Raw genomic sequence first — 8,826 nt, forward strand, 5'->3', positions numbered from 1 at the left:
GACCAGTTGTAAATACATAACTAATTATACATCCATTTTTCTGGCTAAACAAATAAGAGGTTCAAGGCCAGGGTTTCCAAGCTCATTCATTCACTCTGTATCATTTTTTGTTGTTTTTATTTTTTCGCATAGTTTAATGCTGCACTGTCAACATTTGCAATGGCTTGTACATTATAATTTACATGGTTAATCAGGATGATAATATATAGATTAATGTTCATTAGGATTTACATCGGAATCTTAAAAGATTAATCATAATTATTTAATATTTTATTTTTATATTTAAAAAAATCAGAGACAATATCATTATAGTTTGGCTGAGTTAAAAGATCAACAAAATTGGTAATGTGACAAATATTTTGAAAATTATATCAAATGTGAATATAAGATAAAGAATTTTAAAAAAAATGGTTTTTATCTTCGATCCTCTCAACTTTCTTAAAATTATCTCCAATACTAGATCAAGAGGGATTAAGTTCACAGTTCACAGCTTTCGACCGAGGCTTCATAAATAATGCAGGGAACATAAGTATCAATTAGCTTCTCTTGAATGAGGAACAGTGAGGATTTTTTCTTTTGATGGTTGATTAAGTTCACAGCTTTCGACCAAGGCTTCATAACAAATGCAGGAAAAATAAGTATCAATTAACTTCTCTTGAATGAGCACAGGAACACAGGAACAGTGAAGATCTGTTTTTTTTTATATTTTTGATGGTTTACAAATAGTGCTTTTCTGACCGTCTATATTTTCATTTGTAATCTGATCGAGCTACTAGACTAATCAGAGACATTTCATAGATGATTTACAAAAGTATATGAAGTTTTTTATGATGGCCATGAGGATTTAATAACTGTTTTGTTTTAGAAGTTTTTTTTAAATGGTACATGAAAATTATGGAAATTTAAGTAATATTTTGATAAAGTTTTTGGAGGGATTTTTGTAAATTTAAGTTACCCCTGTCAAATTTAAAGATTTTGAGTGCCTAAGAAGCTTCTGATGGTGTTGAATCTATTTCCACCATCAAAAACATAATTCATATCCTACTACTGCAAGATTTCTTGAATTTTTTGTCCAAATTCCACCCACTTTTAACCGTCCAAACACTACCTGCCTCCGCCTCAGTAGACTACACTATATTTTTTACAAATAAAAATGTTAAAAACCTTGAATAAAAATGGTGAAAACCTTATGAGATCCATGAAGATGTAAGTATTTTTTTAATGCAAAAGATAGTCGTTTTCTTCTTATGAAAAAAAATACTGGAGACTTGAACAAACAGTGAATACACCTCACAGGAGGAAAACAAACGATTTAGACAAAATATTAAAGGAATATGAGTTCTTGCCTACTGAGCTACGAATCTTTCAACAGGGACATTGATTAAAGGAGAAAAGAAGCCACGAATTACTTTACCTGAATTAAGAGTTTACCATCCACATTCAAGAAGAAAGTATTTACGCCATAGCAGTAAACCAACTGGTCTATCCCTTATGGAAGTCAATGATCCAGAGGATATCTTTTACATTATGGTTGGACAGACGACGTTGATATTAGATAATAGAATTTAGTTCAAATTGGGGATGTAGCTCAGATGGTAGAGCGCTCGCTTAGCATGCGAGAGGTACGGGGATCGATACCCCGCATCTCCATAAAAAAATAAATTCGACATTATTTGGGGACAGGGTTACATAAGATTTTTCTGTTATTTTGCAGGTCATTATGTCGCAATAAATGACAGTTTTCTGTTTCGACTCTTTCTTTGTGGGTCCTTTGCCAGAAAACAACCTGCATCTAGACATGTCATTCTCACGGTTTTCTTTTTCCCATTCCAGAAAACAAACATCTCAGACAAGTTACCCGCACAAAACGAGCTTTTTAAGCTACCATGTCAGAGTACGACAAGTAAAGAATCAACCGAAGCGGGCTGCTACTTAGGATCCTTAAAAAATGGCGTGTAGTTGTTTGTAAGGACACACTGTCTTTTACATTGAAATTGAAAGGGATATATATGATTGCCATAGTGCTATATGTTCGGTTGCATTACCTATTCAATTTTTAATATATTACATAATAGTAAAATAATATTTTATATCATATTCAGTTTTTAATTAATAATTGTGTTGTTTATTAAGGTCACAATTTTGTTTGGATGGCGAAATTTTCATTAGAATCTGGTCATAATGTTTTTTAAAACTTTAATTATGTGAGTGTTTGAATTACATTTTTGATGATGGAAATGGATTCAACACCATCAAGAACCCTAGGACACCCAAATGTTTTTTAAAAATTTAATTATGTGAGTGTTTGAATCACATTTTTGATGGTGGAAATGGATTCAACACCATCAAGAACCCCTAGGGCACCCAAAATCCTGAAGCTTGACAATTGTAACCAAGATTTCCGATTGGATTTTTTCAATTTTTTGTTAGAATTTCCATTGTGTTACGAGTAAAATTGTGGCCTCGTTAGAATCTGGCTTTCATAATAAACCAATATTTGATATTATATTATAAATAATAGGTTAATATTTTAACAATGGTGAGATATTTAAAATAGTATTATTATTAGCACTAAAACATGAAATGATACGTCTAATTTTATCAATAGAATTAAAATATTTTAAACTAAAATAAAAATAATATTTCCTAGGATGGGGTGAAAAGAGGAGAGGAGGGGGAGTAGGATACCACCACCCCACCTGACCAATAGGCAAGGGGACGTGACATCATTCCCACTTCAAGTGGAAAAGGATATATGCACCAACTTAATTGCTCCTCGAGCCATGTTATACTGTGATATTATGGAGGGTGACTTCGAATGTGGGAAGGACATATAGATTACAAGGAAAATGTAGGAAGAAGATCATATGGAGGATCTCGTGAAAGGGATCATTTTCCTTAACATTCATTTAAGCCTGAAATTGGATTTAATGTGCCCATCCAAATGCTAGTGGAATAACAACTGACAATAGGGGGGCAATAGCATTGTGTGTGCAAGGATTATGTCGATGAAGATTTGCAATAGAGCATTTCAATACATAAGGGATGATGTGCCTGGGCTTTATGACAGAGCATATAGGTATGGTCTTTAGTTTAGGAATTTGACTGGGAGAAGGAGCTCAAGTTGGCAGGATTTAGGGACGAGTTGCACCCATCCCTCGTCTCAGCTAGGTAACTTATATTTTGGTTCCTAATATTGCGCTAGTGTGATTGTGATTTTTTCATTTCTCATCAACTTCAGTTGGGTGCCCCCCCTTCTAGTGGTCATAGGTGCAGTGAATTTGTTAAGTGCCTAGATATATGGTTTTGTTTCCTTGTTTTTGAGTGGGAAAAAGGGTAGGGAAGAGAAGCCAAAGGAAGATTTTTTTGTTATTTACCTTGTGGGGAGGCAAGAAATTAAGTGAAGGTAGGGGGGTAGCGTCCACGTCATCTTAATGACAATCGTTGGATTTGAGTCTAGGATTCATGTGCTTGTGACTAAGATAATTTATACTATGTCTAATTGAGCCTTACATTTATTCTTTTGATGAGGGGCTAAACAAAGAATCGACTCTGGTGCCCTTCCATTGGTGTGCGCAGGTTGGTGAAATTTTTTTCTCGAACTGGGTTACAGAGCTTTCTTAGGTTGAGAGAACAAACAAAGGAGGATTACCAAGTTTTTGTGTTGTGTGTGTATTGATGAGAGACGCTTCAAGGTTGTGCTACCTTTTCAGTGGTCTAGGTAGATTATAACATATCATTTTACCTAGTGTTGGCTTAAGGGGGCTTGAATCAGGTTCAGCATTAATTAGCCAAACAAATCTCTACACTACTAGCCCTTTCGGCATCAGCCCATGAAGTGCGGACCGAAGTCTCACTCGAAGCAGTATGATGGGATGCTGGAACCAAGTTTCCACACCCTGAGATGGTTGTGATGTTGTTTGATTCCCTCTAGCCCTACCATTGCGCAGGTTGCTTCGCTCTAGGGCTTGCAATACTAGCCCTCTATTCCATCCTTCAATACCTCCACGAAAGGGTACATCGACCTTCATGCAGCCCCAACCTACTGCTTAGGTACTTTTGCGCTGTTATGATAGCTTTCCGTACAGATTCCCCAATTAATCTAAGTGACTTGCTTATCTTATCAAATAATTACAATTAACACCGCATAAATAGATAATCGTAATTGCATTCAATTATTCAACGTAATTGCATTCATTCGTGCATCATATAAGCATGATAAAGGAAATTCATACATAACATATTAAGATGCATTAATAGAACAAAGACACAGGAAGTGCCGAATATTTATCTTTATTGATATCTTTCAAGTGTGTACAAATTTTGTCCACTATGTGCACACAATTGCAAGGGTCTGCGCACTCAGCTGCGGACTTCTACCCTAGGCCTCTGCACACTCAGCGGCAGAGCCTCTACCTATGCTACGACCCAAGACTTAGACTTCTTACTTCAGAGCTATGATTCTCTTACCTTGTCTATCTTTTTCTCCCTAAAACTACTTAGAGCTTAGCTCTTTTTATACAATCTGACTCTTACAGCTGACTTTACTTTACAAAAGTAAGGGTGGACTACCCTTTATGACATATAACACCTTCACGCTCTGGGACCACAAACTGTGGAGTCTTTACCATTTTATTACAAAATTTAACTCAAACATGGGCTTTTAGCCCCAAAACTACCCTTGGGGGATCCCGCTCCCAACAGGCCCCCAAAACAAACATCATGACTCACCCTCGAGTCACTTGGTAGGTGCAGAGATCTTTGCTCGAAGCCCATCCAACTCAACTCATATAACCGTAACTTCAGCCGTGTACTGAGCTACCGCCTGCTTCACATCTTCCACTGTCTGCTCAGTCACTGCTCTTGTGCTACCATCCTGAAGCTTTTGTTGTGACACTTGCAGAGTCGCAAGCTTGCCTTCAATATTTCCTGTGACTGTATTAAGCTTCCTCCAGCCAAGGCTTTAGTGACGCCTTCAGTACTACTTCCTTATGCAGCATTGTGTACACCTACTCCTTCAGCTGCTTGGCCTCCTACAGCTTGGCTAGCCTCTGTGTCAGCATGACGGTTCACGTTGTGCCCTTAACTTCATCGTAAAGTTGTTGTAGCTCGTGCACTTCTGTATCTAGCCTCTGTATAATTGGGTCCTCCTGCAAGCTTGTCAGGACCTCAAATGATTGCTCAAACAACTATGTGCAGTTTGCTACTGCACTCTCCACTGTCGCGACTACTTCTATGACATTGGTTGCCCATTGTTCCTTTACCTCTGGCAGTGTTGAAGGTTGAGCCCTCAAATATAGCTCTGTAATCTATAGGCTCACTCCAACTGAACCCGCACCATCTCAGCCGGAGTGTCACGCACCCTTGTGGCCAATTTGTGGATGCGGACCTCGACTAGCTCCTCCTCTAGAATGGCCAACTCTAGGACCATTATGCATGCCTCCTCAACGACCTGCATAATCTTCTTGCTCTGGTTGGTCACCTCGGTCTTAGCGGCAATGGCAGCATTTCTCTATAAGGCCATCTATTCATTATTGATCCCCTATTTGCTGATCACTTGGAGGGCACGGTACTCTTGGGCCCTCAGTTCTGCAATTACTCCATCCTACAAGAGGTTGAGCGCTTCACGCGGAAGCGCTGCCAGGTTCAGCCCAACTCCCTTCAAGGCGCTGACAATGGGCCTGTCAGCCTCATTTTCCGTGGTTAGTGCTCCATCTGGAAACACTATTGCACTGGAAGTCTTCGTGCGCAGCATATCGGCAGTCTCTAAAGTGCCGATAGTCAAGCTGGTAGACACCGTACCAGCCTGCAACGTGTGGGTCTATAACTCCTGCAACCTAGTTCGGATGGCCCCTAGGATGATCTTCTGTTGTTTTTCAAATTGTTGCAGGGCCTCCACAATGAAATCTCTAACTGTGTCACTGATATCATGTAAGTCGCTCTTCGTCAATGTGATAGGGTCCAACAGGTCTTGGTCACCTTGGATTTCTTTCTGGACCCTCCCTTTTCCAGCTCTCATGGGCGCTTAATGCAGGCGAACGTCTCCCGAGGGTCTGCGTCATGCTGCTTTGTGTCTTCCTCTTCGATCTCAGGTGAAGGTGAAAGCGTGCCTTTGTCAGAGCCCCGCTCTGTGCCACCTGTTTGTTTTTCTGCCTCCTTTCCTTCCTGCTCTGCTTAGGCCTTTTCAATGGCCTCCTTTTTCCTCTTCTTAACCAGCTGCGCCATCTTCAGCTTGGCCTCCTCCTTCTTTTGTGCAAGGGACTTGTGTCCACCCACCGCCCAGTCCGTGGTAGTGCGCCACTGTGTCGACCATTGATCAAACACCGCATGAATGGCATCATTTGTGGCCAGATACGGTAAGTCGTACCACTTCTGCGTAGGGTCCTTCTGTGCCCTGATGGAGACTCGATGGAAATCGGCTTTGAACTTAGCATAGATCTATAAGTTAGCATACACCGTGGGTGAAAATTGCGGCTTGAGATTGATGGCCATCCTAATATTCATTTCCATCAAGATCCAAAAGATATTGTTGTCCCAAACTCACTGCGCATCCTTCATTGCCACAACAAATAGTACTTCGCTGCTTCAGGGAGGTCTGGCGCTACCAAAGGGAACTGGCTATACTCTGGTAGCTCCCACACTACCAGTACAATCGACAACAAGAGCCACACATAGTGGAACATCTTATTAAGCTCTTGCGCTTTGAGGGAGTTCGCCAGGAACTCTCCGCGAAGGTAGTCTGACCAGTTAAACTGGACTCCTTCCACACACTGATGTGTGAGCACGACGATAGGTGTCGGCGCCTCATCGGTGCTGCACTTCTGCATCACCTTCCCTGCAAGGATCTGTGTTGCTACCTTCACAACGGGGTCACAAATGTTGGAGATAGTGTACCCACGCGACTTCTTCACCAACTTAAATTTATCCTCCATTAACTCTGTGAGCGCCCGTTCACCACCCTTGCCGCCATAGATCATCGCCAGATTCTCACCTGTATATGGTAGACGTGCTATTCGGTGAATCAACCTATCTGTGATGGGTATCAGCTCCTCCAGCCACAAACACCCATCATGCACCAAGAATAACATCTGCTTGATGACCAAAACTATCACTAGGGTGTAGTTATAGTGCAGCACCTAGAGCAGGTTGAGAAACCCTGCCTTTTTTACCCCCTTGAGCCACCTCTCTGACTCTAATCCGGTCATTCCTGTGTTCTTGTCAATGATACGACACATCAGCTGCTCGGTCGCCAGGTGTGGAAACCTCTCATGGTCCGCCAAGTCCCGGTCTTCAAGCTTCAATATCAACACTCGTGCCAAGCACGGACCGTCGAAAACAATTTCGTTCGGCAACAGAACAATTTGCAGGGGAGTCTTACTCTCATCAATGTCCTTTGGGACCTTGGACTTAGGCTTGCACGGAGGGACATACTCTGGAAACCTCGTAATAGGTTCCATACCCTGGGCTTCAACCTCCTCCACTTCGGCTCCCACATACTCATCATCCATTAGGATGTCTTCAATGTCCTCCTCCTCTGGCTCTACGTTTTTTGGCCTTGCCCTTCTCCTGTGCAGTGGGATTTGGCAGGTTTCTTCTTGGCGATGCGCCCACCGGTATTGCAGGTTGCTTGCCCTTCTTGTCCTTCACGGTCTCTTTAGTTGGGGTTGCTTCGGTCTCGATGTTCTCGGCGATTTAGGGACCTCTACCAATACTTTGGCCACTTCCGAAGCGGCTACTTCGAGGGCAGCTACTTCTGCTTGTTTTTCCATTTCTTGCGCTGGCTCTTCTACTACTTTCTTTGTATTGATAACTTCTGGGGGTGCAGACATAACACTCTCTATCAATGCTCATGACGTCTCGAGAAAGTTCGCAAATGCAAGAATCTTTTTGAGAGCCTCGAAGAACTCTGGGTCCATAGGTGTCTGAGAGCTCAACAACTGAATACTCAAAATGCCAAGGGTTTCTTGTTAGACAACCATTTGTAATTTATAGGGAATATTGAATTCAAATCCGACCAATCGGTTCATTAATGTTGGATTGGCGGTAGATTTTCAAGGATTTGAGCCATAAATTTCATCTTAGATGTCGGTCGCCTGCTCCATTTGGCCTCACTTCTGTCGTCTTTCCATGAACAGCAACCGTAACGACCACTTTCCGGCTAACCTGCATGATTTATCCCTCAGTAGCACAGTTCCCTCTGCGTTGTCGTGAACGCAGTCACACATCCTTACTTCACACCATCCTCTAATCACGCATCTACCTAACCATGGAAGTGTAGTTTATAGTCCCGCGCCTCCTTCCAGCTTCCTAAAGTGCTAAGACTATGCTACCTCCATCTAGTCACATGGTCGAACCGCCGATGTATGGCTTCAAGTGACTACCATTCATCTTTCCTGGGAAGGGTTCTCCATTTAATTTGACCAACTGTACCGCTCCTCCATTGGTAATTTCCTTAATGACATAGGGCCCTAACCAGTGCATCTTGAATTTCCCTAGAAATTTATCAAACTTACTATCATATAGCAAAACCAGGTCATTTACCTTAAATGTGCGTAGCTTAATGTGTCGATCATGCCATGCCTTCTCGCGCTGCTTTTGGACCTGTTAGTGAAATCCAACTAAAAATCTCTCTTCCTCGAGCTCATCCAGTTATGCAAGCCTCTCCTCTAGGGCTGTGCGGTCCGTCATACCTGTGAGCGTTGCTATGCGTAGGCTAGTCACAATATATTCCATGGGCATCACTACTTCAACACTATAGACAAGCCTAATAGGGGTTTGTCCAGTCATTTTCTTGCATGTTGTTCAATAAGCCCACAGTACTGGAGG

The 8,826-nt window shown here is 41.7% G+C and overlaps 1 non-coding gene across 1 annotated transcript; it reads left to right on the plus strand.

Moving 5' to 3' along the window:
- The first annotated feature begins 1,577 nt into the window (after positions 1 to 1,577).
- On the plus strand, positions 1,578 to 1,650 carry TRNAA-AGC (transfer RNA alanine (anticodon AGC)). Its single transcript has one exon. It is a non-coding gene; the product is annotated as a tRNA-Ala (tRNA).
- Positions 1,651 to 8,826: the final 7,176 nt, after the last annotated feature.

Source organism: Pinus tabuliformis, chromosome 5_1 (genome assembly GCF_031772625.1).
Source record: "Pinus tabuliformis cultivar Carrire ecotype Pingquan chromosome 5_1, CPIR1, whole genome shotgun sequence".
NCBI lineage: Eukaryota > Viridiplantae > Streptophyta > Pinopsida > Pinales > Pinaceae > Pinus > Pinus tabuliformis.